The following is a 15,508-nucleotide window of genomic DNA, read 5'->3' on the forward strand; positions in this document are numbered from 1 at the left end:
GTATTAAGATAGCGATGGACTTTGGGCCTCTACTCCAGGCCCCCCTAAACACAAGAACGCTTTGTTCTAATAACCTGGCACTCTTTCATACTTAACTTTCCGACATGATTGCTGAAGACAAAATGGTTGCATAAGCAAATGTGGTGAAGAAAGCTGATGGTGACCAGCTATGGAAAGATATAGAGTCTGGGGTCTTAAAGGCTTGAAGTTAAACAAGCGGCCATCCAGCAGGGAAGCAACAAAGCCCACATGGAAGAAGCACACCAGCCTGTGCGATCAGGAGATGTCGATGGGAATAGGTATCAGAAGTTCAAAAGCAAGCGATCAAATGGGCATGAATGGACGTGGACAAAGTGGAGACTCAAACCCACCTGTAAGATAATTGGCAGTCCCTCACAGAAGGACCACAGGAATGGGATGTTCTATCCAGGGTGCAGTGCAGCGCTGATGAAACATGTAACTATCCTCTAGTTCTTTAATGTCCCCCCCTACTATTATGGTCTTGGTTTTACCTCATTAATCTTGTTAGACCTGCATATATTCATTTGCATAATTAAAATCATTCAATGCATGAAATCCAAGACAAATAAACCCTTCAGAAACAGTAATGGGAGTAATGATTCCCTGAGGGTACATGGGGAAGAGAGAGGAGGAAAGCAGAAATGGGGGACTGATAGCATTGATGACGGTACAGCCCCACTTGAAGGGAATGGATAACAGAATTTCAAGTGAATGGACACACTGGATAGTGTAAGATATGCAATAGTAATAATATTATAATAAGGGTTCCTGAGGGCAGGGTGGGGGAGGGATGGATTAAAGGGGAGCTGATATCAAAGACTTCAAGAAGAAAGAAAAAGTTTTGAAACTGATAGTGGCAGAAATTATACAATTATGTTTGGTCTAATTGAATTATGGATAGTTATAATATCTATAAGAGGTCCAAATAGAACAATTTTTAAATACATTTTAAAATGTATTTTTAGAATACATTTTTATCTTTAATAAAAATTATGGTAGATACCTAATGTAAACATAGATGTTAGTAATAATATCACCATTGACTCAACAGTTAAACAAATATGCAAGATGTTAGTAATAGGAGAAACTGTGTGTTGAGGGTGGTGGTAGTGACAATGTATATAAAAACTCTGTACTTTCTGGACACTAGAAACTGATTTTCAAAAGCACTTCAAAGTAAGACATGGATGTGCATCAGAAGATTTCACCAAAAGAATAAAAAGAGAAGCAACAGACTTGGGAAATTTTTCTGGCAAATACACATCTGACCAAGAATTAGTCTCTAAAATTCATAGAAAGCTTCAACACTTCAACAAGGAAAAGGCAAACATTTCCATTTTTTAAATCAGCAGAGGCCATGAGCAGACACGTCACCAAGGAAGGCACGCAGGGGGCCAGCAACACATGAAAAAAAAATCCTCATGATCATCACTCATTAGAGACAAATAAAAACAATAATGAGATATAGTCTCATGCCAGAGTTAATAACAAAGTTAAGCAAAACAGAAAACAATAAATGCTGATGAGGGTACAGAGAGAATAAAATTCTAACACTACCAGTGGGACTGTAAACTGGTGCAGCCACTGATGAAATCAGCATGGCTCTTCCTTGCAAAGTTGGGAGGAGAAGTACCATATAACCTAGCAATACGTCTGCTTGATGCATATGCTGGAGAAATAAGAAGCATGGCATAACTAGATACGTGAAGACCCATATTCATTACAGCACTATTCAGAATAGCAAAAAGATGGACATCACGTAAAGGCCTATCAATAATAAGTGGGTAAATAAACTTTGGAACATAAACAAAATAGAATACTACCCAACACTGAAGAATGATGATAAATCTGCAAAACACCTCATAACATGGACGAACCCAGAAGACATTGCACTGAGTGAAATTAATCCACCAGAAAAGGACAAATATTGTATGAGACAACTATGTAAAGTCAAGAAAAAAGTTCACACTAAAAGAATATTCTTTTTAGTTACCAAAGGTGAGAAGGCGGCTCGCTGGTTGGATGGTTGTTGTCACTGTGAGATGCCATCCAGCCAGTTCCACCGGCTAGGGACTCTGGGTACAATAGAATGAAATACTGCCTGGTCCTGCACCATCTGCAGCTACTGGGGCGATCACCTGTGGAGGGCCTTTCTCTTTTGTACTGCCCCTCACCTTTACCAAGCATCATGTCCTTTCCCAAGGACTGAGCTCTCCTGACGACATGTCCAAAATATGTTTCACCATCCTTGTTTCTAAAAAGCATTGACTGTACTCCTTCAAAGCAGATCTGTTTGTCCTTTTGGCAGCCCATGGTACTTTGAATACTCTTCCCCAGAACTACTGTTCAAATGCATACATTCTTCTTTGGTCTTCCTTATACAGTGTCCAACTTTCACACACTTATGGGCCAGACCCATCTTAGTCCCCAAATAAACATCCTTGCTTTTCAACACTTGTGCAGCAGCTTTATCTAACATAGTGCATGGTTTGATCTCTGGACTACTGCCTTGATGAGCATTGAGTGTGGATGCAAGATAAAAGATGAAATCCTTGACAACTTTAACCTTTTCTCCATTTATCATTGATCCAGTTATGAAGGTTTTTGTTTTCTTTACATTGAGTTGTAATCCATATTGAAGTCTAGATGGTAGATTTTGGGTGAAGGGGGTGTAATGTACAATTAGAGGGATATTGGCAACAAATAAAGGAGTTAGTAGAAGACCCTGGGAGATATTCCAGAATTAAAGTCAACTGAATGAATATGGTTATATATACAAATCTGCAATAACTGTGATCTACTAGGAGGTGAATGAATAGACACACAGGCTGACCAGGCGTGGTGAAGAAAGTGGGATTATATCTATGAATATACAAAGGGGATTGCCCCCACCACCACCACCAAAAAAAGGATATTTCCCCCCAAGACTATAGGTTTATATATTTTTTAAAAAACAACCTTATCACCTTCAAAGTGCACACCATTGCACTTAATACATTTGTCAATTCTGTGATTGCGTTCTTGGAAACATTTTTCAAATTCATCAGTTTGGAATGCTAACAGCAACTCCCTTGTTTTTTTCTTCATCTCTTCTATGTCTTCAAATCGCTGTCCTTTCATGTCCCTCTGCATTCAAGGAAACAAAAAGAAGTCACACGGAGTGAGGTCAGGTGCACTGGGCAAGAGAGGCATGCTGTTTTGGGCCCAAAAAACCTGGCGCACCGAGATGGCTGCGTGAGCATGTGCATTATCATCGTGGCAAAACCAGCCCCCCATCTGCCACAAATCAGACTTTGTTGTTGTTGCACACTGTTACGCAATCTTTTCAGAACCTCTACATAGAAAGCTTGATTAACAGTTTGACCTGATGGAACGAACTCCAAATGCACTATGAGTCTTGTCCCTTTGGCAAGTTTTAAAAAAAATAATTTTATTGGGGCTCATACAACTCTTAGCACAATCCATACATACATCAATTATATAAAGCACATTTGTACATCCGTTGCCCTCAGCATTCTCAAAACATTTGTTCTCTTCCTGAGCCCTTGGCATCAGCTCATTTTCCCCTTCCTTTCCCTCTCCCTCTTCCCTCATGATCCCTTGATATTTATTAAATTATTATTTTGTCATATCTTACACTGTCAGACGTCTCCTTTCACCCAATTTTCTGTTGTCCATCCCACAGGGAGGAGGTTATATGTAGATCTTTGTAACTGGCTCCCCCTTTCCAACCCACCCTCCCTCTACCCTCCCGGTATCGCCACTCTCACCACTGGTCCTGAAGGGATCATACGTCCTTCATTCCCTGTGTTTCCAGTTCCTATCTGTATCAGTGGACAGCCTCTGGTCTAGCCAGATTCGTAAGGTAGAATTGGGATCATGAAGGTGGTGGGGGGAGGAAGTATTTAGGAATTAGAGGAAAGTTGTGTGTTTCATCGTTGTTGTACTGACTGGCTTGTCTCCTCTCTGAGACCCTTCCATAAGATCCCTTTGGTAAGTTGACGGATGTCCAGAACAAGATTTGTCATGAGTTGACATTTCACCTTTTTTGAAATGAGAAAAAACACTTGTACTTTTGAGTTTTTCCCATAGTGCTGTCCTTGTAAGCTGTGTTCAACATCACAACAGTTTCTGCAGCATTTTTCCTGAGCAGGAAACAAAATTTCACACCTGGATGCTGTTCTCTTAAATCAGCCAGTGAAACATCTTTCATAAAAAAAATTCACTGTAACCAGAGAGAACCTTTCCAAGTGACACCACTGGGTGCACTAACTCGGAGTGATTGCTCGATGCTTGCCTAGCAGGAAAAATGCAGACTATGAAAGAGCTTTTTTCCATTTTTTTGGTGGGGGGAGTGGATACCCCCTGGTATCTTGGTATGACAAAAGAAAATTACATGTGTAAATATTTATTTTCACCTTTATTGCAAATATATGCATGAAGGTGGTAGAGCATATAGGAGACAATTTTCTGAAAACTTTTAAGACACAGCCAAAGATGTTTGGAGAAGAAAAAGTATACATTAGTAAAGTATATTAAAGAAATTACTGCATGATAAAAAAAACGACTAAGAAAAAACATTGTGACATGACAAGAATGGAAACTTATTCCTCTTAAAATTTGTGATGCATTGTACTTTTGAATCTGGAATCTTGCATCTATTTAGCACAACATTAAACAAAATAAGGTAAAAATTAAAATGCAATTCAAAAAAAATAGAATAATAAGAAATAAATATATTTGATTCTATATCAAGTTGATGGCATAACCACAGAGCATAACTACTTTTAAAATGCAGTATTTTATCTGTGCTTTGTTAGTGAAATATCCTAAAGACAAAATAAACCACAGAACATTTAAATTATCTTATTTGTTATAATAGTGTTATCATTGAGAGAATTTACACTGTATTAAGGTCATTGGGAGTTAAGAATTTTAGCATAAAGGGGAAAACAACTAGAAAATCGAAGGTGGTAAGTTAAACCCAAAGTAATCTTTTTGAGCGAAAAATATAGAATGAATCCATGATATGTTTTTATTTGCCCCCAAATATTCATATTCTAAATCCACTGAAAAGCACCCAGTTTCAATAAACATCCAGACTGCCTATATTGTCATCTCTAATACCTTTCCCTAACAAAGAAATGTTTTTGATTTTTGGTCAAGGTTTCAGGTCTCAGATGGAAATGAAGACAATATGCTCAATTTGTCAGTCCATAAGCTACAATTAGCATGGTCAGTAGTTTGAAATCAGCAGCAGCCCCACTGGAGAGAGACTGGGTCCTTCTACTCCTGGAAAAAGCTCAGAAGCCCCTGAGGTTGCCATGAGGCAGCAGTGACTGGATGACAGTGCGTGTTTTTATTTGTTCATTTGTTTGTTTAAGCAGGGAAGCTTTAAAAAAATTTCTAGGGTTATGACAAAAAAATAGAAACCAATTTTGAAGAAGCCCCCACTGGTCAAAGATAATGGCAATTTGAACATTAAAAACAAAAACTACTTAGCATTGCTTATGTGAACTGTGTTTCTAGTTTATCAAACATTTGGTTAAGCAAAAATTCTCCTTTATATATGAATCACACCAAATAAGCTGTCATCTCGAAATTGAAAATATTTGTGAATTTTCAAAAGTTATTGCTGCTCACAACAAAGACTCATGTCATAGCTTTTTAAGTGGCATGTTTGAAGACTATTCTTTCCCTTTTGATGGTGCTATGGAGAGAACACACATCCTGTTGAGAATATCCTTTAACTATATTTACCTACTTAGATTAATGATTTGATATCCATTTAAAATATTTCCTATCCTGAACCAGATTTTATTCTCAATTATAACATTCCACATAGTAGGCTCTATGTAGGTCAATTAAGAAGAAAAATGTTTAAATAACAAGAAATCAACTTGACAAATATTTTTACATTTTTCATGTCACCAATCTCTCAGGTTTGGATATTGAGTGCAAAATGAATAAGCAATATGATATTGCTCTCATAAAATCAAGGAGCCTTGGCAGCAGTGGTTAAGCACTCAGCTGCTAACATAGATTTGCAGCTCAGAAACCCACTGTGTTTTTCAAGGGTACCACAGGGCAGTTGCCTCTTGTACCGATTACAATCTACGGGACCCTGTGATCAGTAGGTCAAAATGAACTGGACAGGACCCAACAACTATCATGAACGCTCTTATAAAAGCCGGTTTCATTAATAGGAAACTAGTTCCAAAAAAAAAAAATAATAATAAAACAGACTTCTTCCATAAACAGCAAATCAGATGACATCTTTTTCTTCTTTTATTTTAGTTTCTCATGCTTTTATTTTAACTTTTTATTGTGAATTGTGTGAAGGTTTACAAAACAGATCAGTTTTTGCTTCTTCAATTCATCCACACGCTGTTCTATGTCATTGATTCAATCCCCACAAAGTAGCATTACTTAATCTACTTTCTTCCTATTTTCTATTGACATTCCTTTGCTTATCTGAAGTCTCTTTCCTTTCAGAATAAAGGCAGTGAATAGTTTGCGCATTTCTTTGAATAATGGTGTTAGAATCTGTATCCGGATGGCATCGATTGTGCAGATCACTGTGGGTAGTAGTGACATGTTCAGAATGTTGTCTTCCTGTCAATTAGCATGGGATACTATTCCATTTGTATGGGTCTCTTGGTTTCTTGTAATAGTGCTTTATAGTTTTCTTTTACAGGCCTTTTGTTTCTCTGGTTACATTTATTCCTAAATTTCCTCTTTCAGGTGGCTATTGTGAATAGTATTATTTTCATGATTTCTTTTTTTAAAAATTTTATTGGCACTTAATCCACATATCACACAAGTCAATAGTTCAGTCATGTAAAGAAGGATTGTACAGTCATTACCACAATCAATTTCAGAGTCCTAATTTCTTTTTCAGAGTTCTATGTGTTCATATATAGGAATCCAACTGGTTTTTCTGTGTTGGTTTTTGCTTTGCCACCTGGTTGAATTTTACAGTAGCCTCAATCATGTTCTTGCTGAGACTTTGGGATTTTCTATGCATGCGATTATATCGCCTGCAAATATTGTTGACTTTCTTCTTTGACAATTTGGATTCTTTTAATTTCCCTACCTTGCTGTATGGCTCTGGCTACATTCCCTGAACAATGTTGCCCTTGAGTCCACTTTGATTCAGAGAGACCCCATAGGACAGGGTAGAACTGCCCCTGTAGGTTTCTGAGACTGTAGTTGTTTAAAGGAATAGAAAGCCTTATCTTTCTCACGTGGAATGACTGGTAGTTTCAAACTGCTACCCTTGTGGCCGTCTATAACGCACAATGCTACCACGGCTCCTATAGTTAAGAAGAGTAGTGTTAAATGGCATCTTTTTCTGGTTCTAATTCACTAGGGAAATTCTTTGTATGTCTCATATTGAGACTATTGGTAGCCAACGGTTTTGTACATATGCCCTTTATTATGTTGAGTGGTCTTATCAGAAATGGATGTTTTTTTCAAATGACTTTTCTGTGTTAATTCATATGATCTTGTGATTGTTTTATTTATCTGGTTGATTTGATTAGTTTTCTAATTTTGAACCATCCTTGAAGACATGGTATGAATCCCACTAGGTCATTGGTGTGTTATTTTTTTTTTCAGTTTGAACATATTGGTTAGGTTTTCGTTGATAATTTGAGTTTATGAGATATATTGGTTTGTAATTTTCTTCTTCAGTGATGTTTTTGCCTATTTGGGGATCAGGAATATTCACTTCATAAGATGGTCTTTGACTAGTCCATCCTTTTCTGTTCTTTGTACTCTAGAATCATTTGAGTAAATTTAATGTCAGCTGATTAGAAGGATTAACAAGTGAAGCCTTTTGTTTGTTATTTTTTGAAGTTTTTAAACAACCGGTTCAATTTCTTTTTTTGTGATAGGTCTTTTAAGATTTTCTACCTCAGATAGTATTTGTTTCAGTTGTTAGTGTGTTTCTACAAATTTGTCCATTTATTCAAAGTTTTCAAATTTGTTGGATTTTAGTTCATAGGATTCTGACATCCATTTTGTTTCAGTTTGTGAGATCCCCCATCTAAATTCATTTTTTATTGCTTTTTATATACTTACTTTTACAGTTTTACTGGTATATAATTAGTATACCATACTTTTCAATGGTTTGAACGTGTTAACAAAAGTTGTAAAATCATCACCACAATCCATTTTGGAATATTTTCCTCGTTATTAGAACCCCCATTTCTCCCCAACCTCCCCTACCGTAACCCTAAGAAACTATTAATCAAGTTACTATCACTATAGATTTATCTATGTTTTACTTCATATAAATAAAAACACATCACCTCCAACAAGAATAACAAAATTAAACACAGGAAAAACCTCAATCCAGAATTTTAAATGGGTCAAAAGAGAAAGCAAATGATAACGTGTTAAATTTCAACTTAATTAAGCAAGCATTAATCCTCTCTGATAACAAGGCAATTCTCATCCCTGGTCAATAGTCGGAGAGGATTCTCCAGAAGCTTAGTCCATGTTCTTATTCATGTAATTTGCATATTCTTCCTTTTGTTTGTTAGATTTGCCAGTGGCTTATCAATTTCATAAATTATTTCAAAGATCCAACTTCTGGTCTTGTTGTTTCTATTTTTCTGTTATTCATTCCCTTTTGATGCATTTGTTTATTGCTATAAATTACCTGCTTTTGCTGTGTACCAAAGGTTTGGGTGTGATGTATTTTGATTCTTGTTTGATCCAAGAAATATATTTTAAAATTTCATTTAATTATTTTTTCAATTACCCAGTAGTTAACCAGTGTTATTTATTTTCCATATACCTGATTTCTCCCCCCTTGTCTTCCTATTGCTGATTTCTAATTTTTTAGCATTATTATCTAAGAAGATATGTAGTATTTTTATTAAAATGTATTATAAATAAATAAAAATGTGTTACGACTTATATTTTGGCCTAATATATGGTCTATTCTGGAAAATATTTCACGCTCACCGGAAAAATGTGTATTGTGCTATTGTTGGGTGGGGATGCTGCACATGTCTATGAGGTCAAAGTTCTGATTATATTGTTCAGTTCTGTGTCTGGGTGGAGTATTGTTGTAATTATTCTATCCTTCATTAAAAGTGATGTGTTAAAGTGCCCAACTATTTTTGTATTGCATATTTCTCTTTTCAATTCTGTATGAGTTTATTAATGTATTTTAAACATCTTTTATTAGATACACAGATATTAAGGTTATGCCCTCTTGTTCAACTGTATCTTTGATCAATATATAATGTTTTTCTTTGTCCCCTAAGTACTGTTTTTCCCTTAAAATCTGTTTTATCAGCAGTTAATGTTGTCACTTCTGCTGTTTTGTTGCCATTTTTTTATCCTTTTAAATCAATTTTATGGTGTCTAAGTTGTATCTATTGTAAACAACATATCAATTAGTCCAGTTTTCATCTGCACTTGATATCTTCTGTCTCTTGACGACGAGTGCCTTTAGTGCATTTACATTGATTTTCACTCTCAATAAACCTGAATTTATTACTGTCATTTTGCTGTGTGTGTTTTCTTGCTTCTTTTGTGGTGTGATCAGCCCATGTGTTAAGTATTTTCTTTTCTGCCCAGTACACTTTCAGAGGTCATTGTCAAGGAATAGTATATATATGCAAAAATGACATGACTAAATTGTGAGGGGCTTGAACTCATGCCATGTGAATTGTGTAGAAAAACTGGAAATATTTAGCCAAAAGACAAGGGTTCTGAGTTGGACATGGACTCAATATTCCCAGCTCTTTCCTATATAATTTATTCTTTTGTTGCCGGGTGATATTGAGTTGCTTTCAGCTCATGTAATAGAGTAGAACTTGCCCCGTTGGGTTTTTAAGGCTGTAATCTGTATAGAAACCAATTGCCAGGTCATTCTCCTGCAGTGTTGCTGGGCAAGTTTGATCTACTCACGTCTCAATGATTACACTTTGAGTACTTTTCCCAACTCACAGTGAGCCTGGAACACAGAGTAGAACTGTTCCCTAGTCTTTCTAAGGCTATAAATCTCTTATGGAAGCAGAATGGCTCATCTTTCACTTGGGAGTAGCTTCTGATTCAAAGTGATGGCCTTTTAGTTAGCAAATGCAACCTAGAACCCACGACGTGACCAGGGCTCATTCAGTGCTCCTTGGTCAATTTTGGGGTGGTGGAAGGATACATTGTTTATAATACTTTTTAATTAAAATTTTCTATTTATTGATTTAATGATTGCATACACTTTATAATATTCAAATTAATAAGCTTTTTTCCTCTGTTCTTTACTCATTTATCCCCGGCCTGTCATTTTTATTCACTCCATCTCTATGCTCAACGTATTAGATGATGTTTCATTTTAAACTCAGATTCAAAGGATCTGTGCAATTTCAAAGACTGATATTCTTAACTTTATAGTAGTTCATATTACAGGATACACTTGTACCCTTTGGTATATTAACATCTTACTATGGTGGCTGTTTATTCATTGGTCACTCATTGGCATTTTTCCATTTCACTGTGTGTATTGTTTCTATATTCCCTTGGTTGAGGAAGTCATAATTACCCTAAAATGTATCTAAAAATTAAAGCATCTGGTAAGCACCCTAATGAAAGCTCAAGATCCCCTTTGTACACGGAAATTACCACTCTCTAAGGCCTAATAAGCACATTCAGGGCACCTCTGATGCCAAAGCTCTGAAAAGTAGTCAGGCCTCTGTGCCATCAGCTAATGGCATACTGTCATTCAAAGGGGGAAAAAAAAGAACATTTGAGAGTGATTAAACGAGAGGTGATTTTCAGGTGCACAAGTAATAATAGGCACAGAAAGCTGCTACAGTTGCAATTAGGAGAAATTGTTAGAATTATAATTATTAATTCTATAATCATACATAACCACATAGAAACAATAAAAACAAAGTAAAAGTGCCCAAAGGCCTACTAAGTATGCATGAAATGTATAATACATGTTCTATTCAGAGAGATGATGTAATTTCCATTTAAAAAAATCATTTTATTGGGGGCTCATACAATTCTTATCACAATCCATCCATCCATCCATCCATTGTGTCAAGCACATTTGTACATATGCTGCCATCATCATTCTCAAAACATTTGCTTTCTTCTTGAGATCTTGGTATCAGCTCATTTTTCCCTTCCCTCCCTGCTCCTCCCTCCCCGATGACCCCTTGATAATTTGTAAATTATTATTAATTTGTCATATATTACACTGTCTGACGTCTCCCTTCACCCACTTCTCCGCTGTCCATTCCCCAGGGAGGAGGTTAAATGTAGATCCTTGTAATCTGTTCCCCCTTTCTCCCCCACCCTCCCTCCACACTCCCAGTATCGGCACTCTCACCACTGGTCCTGATTAATGACACTCCTTTTATTCCTATACAATCCCACCCATTTAGTTACATTTTCATCAAATGTAATACATCTTTCTCTTTTAAAGAAATAAATGCATTAAGTAATTTTTTAGTATATAAAATTGATTTAAAACATACTTAAATCAAAATATTTATAATGGAAGAACACAAAAGAATCTTTTTTCTGATAAAACTTTCTGTGAGTTAAATTAAGGTTTACAGACCAAATCCACTTTCATGCAATAATTCATATGCATTTTGAGTCATGTTATTGATTGCAATCCTCACAAAAAATATCATTTATTACACTTCCTTCTTCTGAAATATGTTGCTTGTTTTCAGTTGAACTACCTAAATATATCACTTAATTATTTAGAAAAGAATTTTCCTGAAGCTTTGTTCTTTATAAACGTTCATACTTTGGTTTAAAATCATTAAAAAATGTAGGAGTCATTCTGGGGCAAGTCATTTTTATAAATGATTAATGAATTACCTGTTACTTGTTCTTAACCTATGTCAATAAATCCATCCTAAAATGCCTATAATAAAGTTCAATATTAAATATTTAAATATGCTTTCAATTTGTCCTAAACAACTTCTCTACGTTATAAGTCAAAATGACTTTTCAGATAGTCATGATCCGGGTTTCTTAGTACTTCTAAGCTATGGCATGTCAGAGAAATTGAGGGAGGTTAAATGTACCTTTATCATTTTCCAGTCATGGCAGTTGAGTTGGATTCTGTAGGGTAGGTTGGAATTCACTCCTAGATATAGAAGAAAGACCTGTTAGCTGGATGGAGTTGTCCCAACTCCCAGTATAACAGAATGAAACTCCACCCAGTCCTGCACCATCCTTGCCATTATTCCTGTTTGAGCTCATTGTCCCAGCCATTGTGTCAATCCATATCCATTTCATTGGGAACCAGCCGCTGGTTTTGTTGTAGGCCTTCTACTTTACCAAGCTTGATGTTCTTTCCCACTGACTATGTTTTTCCTGGTAAAATATCCAAAGTCTGACAATTCTGTAAGGAGTGTACTGTCTCTAGTTCTTCCAGCACACATTTGGTCATTGTTTAGCAGTCCGTGGTATATTTGATTTCTTTCCACACCATAATTTAAAAGCATCGATTCTTCTCCAGTCTTCTTTGTGCATTGTCCCCTGCACATCTAGTGGCACAGTGGATTATGCGTTGAGCTGCTAGCCATGAAGTAGGTGGTTCAAACCCACAAGCAGTTCCAAAGAAGGATATGGTTTTCTGTGCCCATAGAGATTTACAGCTTTGGAAACACATAAGGGCAGTTTTACATGCTCCTGTAAGGTTGGAATCAACTTACTGGCAGTGAGTTTGGGTTTTGATATGACAACTGAAAATACCATGGCCTGGGTCAGGCTACGGTGTCCTCAAAGTGACATTTCTATGATTTAATACTTTCAAGATTTGCAGCAGATTTGCCCAATGTAATAAACACATTGATTTCAGTGCTTCCACGAGCACTGGTTGTACTGATTATAGCGTCAAGTGAAATAAAATCTGTAACAATTTTAATCTTTTCTCCATTTATCAGAAGTAGATCAGCAGGCCTTCTGACAAGGTGCCTATGAGTGAACACAAACCTCTAGCCTTTTAGTGACCACCTGTACCGCCCAAGGACTCCGTAAGCACTCACACTTGGAATGCCACCTCTTCTTTTAAACCTTTCTTCTTCCACTCTCTAACTTTGCCTTATTTTGTTTCCACATGACTTGGTCTATGCCTCTGCCACAGAATGTTATCTGCATGTGAGCATAGTTAGGTGTCTCTCATCAACTACACGTAAAGAGTTGTATCTCATATGCTTTTGCAATAACCTAACACAGAGAAGAAATGGCATGAGCATTCTTCAGAATCCTTTGCCATCAGTGCATGGTTCTTGGTTTGAACTTGTACAGTCAATCTCTCTTGTGGGCTATATAACAGAGTACACATCCATATTCAGCTGTGTTTCTAAGCGTTAAAGTGCCCTGTTGCTATAATTGTATGACATTTGGGGATAGATTTAAATGATTCATATTTAAGTGACAGGTTTTGATGACTAGTAATAATAATGTTTTCAAGTGCTTTGAGGTCAAGAGCAAAAAATGGTTATATTGACATTAGCTTAGGAAAAATCACTTTCACATCCATAATTGTTCTGGGAAAATTATTATTTTCACATTTTAAATGTTGTAGAAGAAAGTTACAAAGATATTGTCAGTTACAGTTGGCAATGAATGAATGCTCTTAAAAGTTACTATACATTTTCCACAACCAAGCATGGTGACAGTTAATGACTTTGATATTTTATAATGATCAGTCTAGATATACCTTCTTTTGGAGTTTCCAAATGTCAGTTATTCTTGCATCAGACTCTCACACTGATATCCTGGATCTGTGGGTGGGGTAACTGGATGATTGGAAGGGATGGTTGCTGATTTTAAAAGATGAAGATTAGGGGAAGGAATGTTTTGAGGAAAACAGGATTCATGCAGGAAACTCAGGGTTTGTGAAGTTGTACACATAATTTACTTCTGTCTCCCACCTGTTTCTTTTTATATTACTATTTTTTAAAATCATTTTATTAGGGACACATACAACTCTTATCACAATCAATACATACAGCAATTGTGTAAAGCACATTTGTGCATTCATTACCCTCATCATTCTCAAAACATTTGTTCACTTAAACCCCTGGCATCAGCTCATTTTCCCCCTCCCTCCCCGCTCCCCACTCCCTCATGAACCCTTGATAAGTTATATTTTGTCATATCTTGCACTGTCCAACATCTCCCTTCACCCACTTTTCTGTTGTCCATTCCTCAGGGAAGAGATTATATGTACATCCTTGTAATCGGTTCTCCCTTTCCAGCCCACCTTCCCCCAACCCTCCCAGTATCGCCACTCTCACCACTGGACCTAAAGGGATCATCCGCTCTGGATTCCCTGTTTCCAGTTTCTATCTGTACCAGTGTACACCCTCTGGTCTAGCCAGAGTTATAAAGTAGATTTGGGATCATGATAGTGGTGGTGGGAGGGGGAGCATTTAAGGACCAGAGGAAAGTTGTATGTTTCATCGTTGCTACATCACACCCTGACTGGCTCGACTCCTCCCTGCGACCCTTCTGTAAGAGGATGTCCAATTGCCTACAGATGGGCTTTGGGTCTCCACTCCGCACTCCCCGTCATTCACAATGATATGATTTTTTGTTCGGATTATGCCTGATACCTGATCCCTTTGACACCTCGTGATCACACAGGCTGGTGTGCTTCTTCCATGTGGGCTTTTGTTGCTTCTGAGCTAGATGGCCACTTGTGTATCTTCAAGCCTTTAAGTCCCAGACACTATATCTTTTGATAGCCGGGCACCATCAGCTTTCTTCGCCACATTTGCTTATGCACCCATTTGTCTTCAACGATCATATCAGGGAGGTGAGCACACCATATGATTTTTTGTTCTTTTATGCATGATAACTGATCCCTTTGGACCTCGTGATCACGTAGGCTGGTGTGCTTCTATGTCCCACTTGTTTCTTGTTATCTACTTGGAATGAAATCAACCAAAATGTTTTACCCATATCTCATACTTTTTGTTTGGTTACAAACAAATATGTCTAGCATCACATGGCCTCAACAGAGGAGGAAAATTTCCTCAGCTTTTAAATTGGGTTTTCAGTTCAAGATTGACATTTAAAGATTAAATGTATTAGATATAGCAATATAATGACTCCTAAGGGCACTAACGTTTATTTTTAAAGATTAATAATGCAAAATAGTGATGTGTAATTTTGAAAGCTAATGTTGTTGTTAGATGCCATCAAGTTGGCTCCAACCCATAGCAACCCATAGCAACAGAATGAATCACCACATGGTCCTGCACCATCCTCACAACTGTTCCTTTGCCTGAGCCCATTGATGCAGCCACTGTCGGTCCATCCTGTGAAGGTCTTCCTCTTTTTTGGCTCTCCTCTTTACCAAATAAGTCTGCATAAGGTCGCAAATTAAAATTCTATTAAAATACTAAAATGCAATGTTATCAAACTGTCCAACAGAGTCAATTTTACAGCTGAGGGATTGAGGTATCTTTAGAAATGTCTTACTCTTAAGAGA

Source organism: Tenrec ecaudatus, chromosome 11 (genome assembly GCF_050624435.1).
Source record: "Tenrec ecaudatus isolate mTenEca1 chromosome 11, mTenEca1.hap1, whole genome shotgun sequence".
In the NCBI taxonomy this organism is placed as follows: Eukaryota; Metazoa; Chordata; class Mammalia; order Afrosoricida; family Tenrecidae; genus Tenrec; species Tenrec ecaudatus.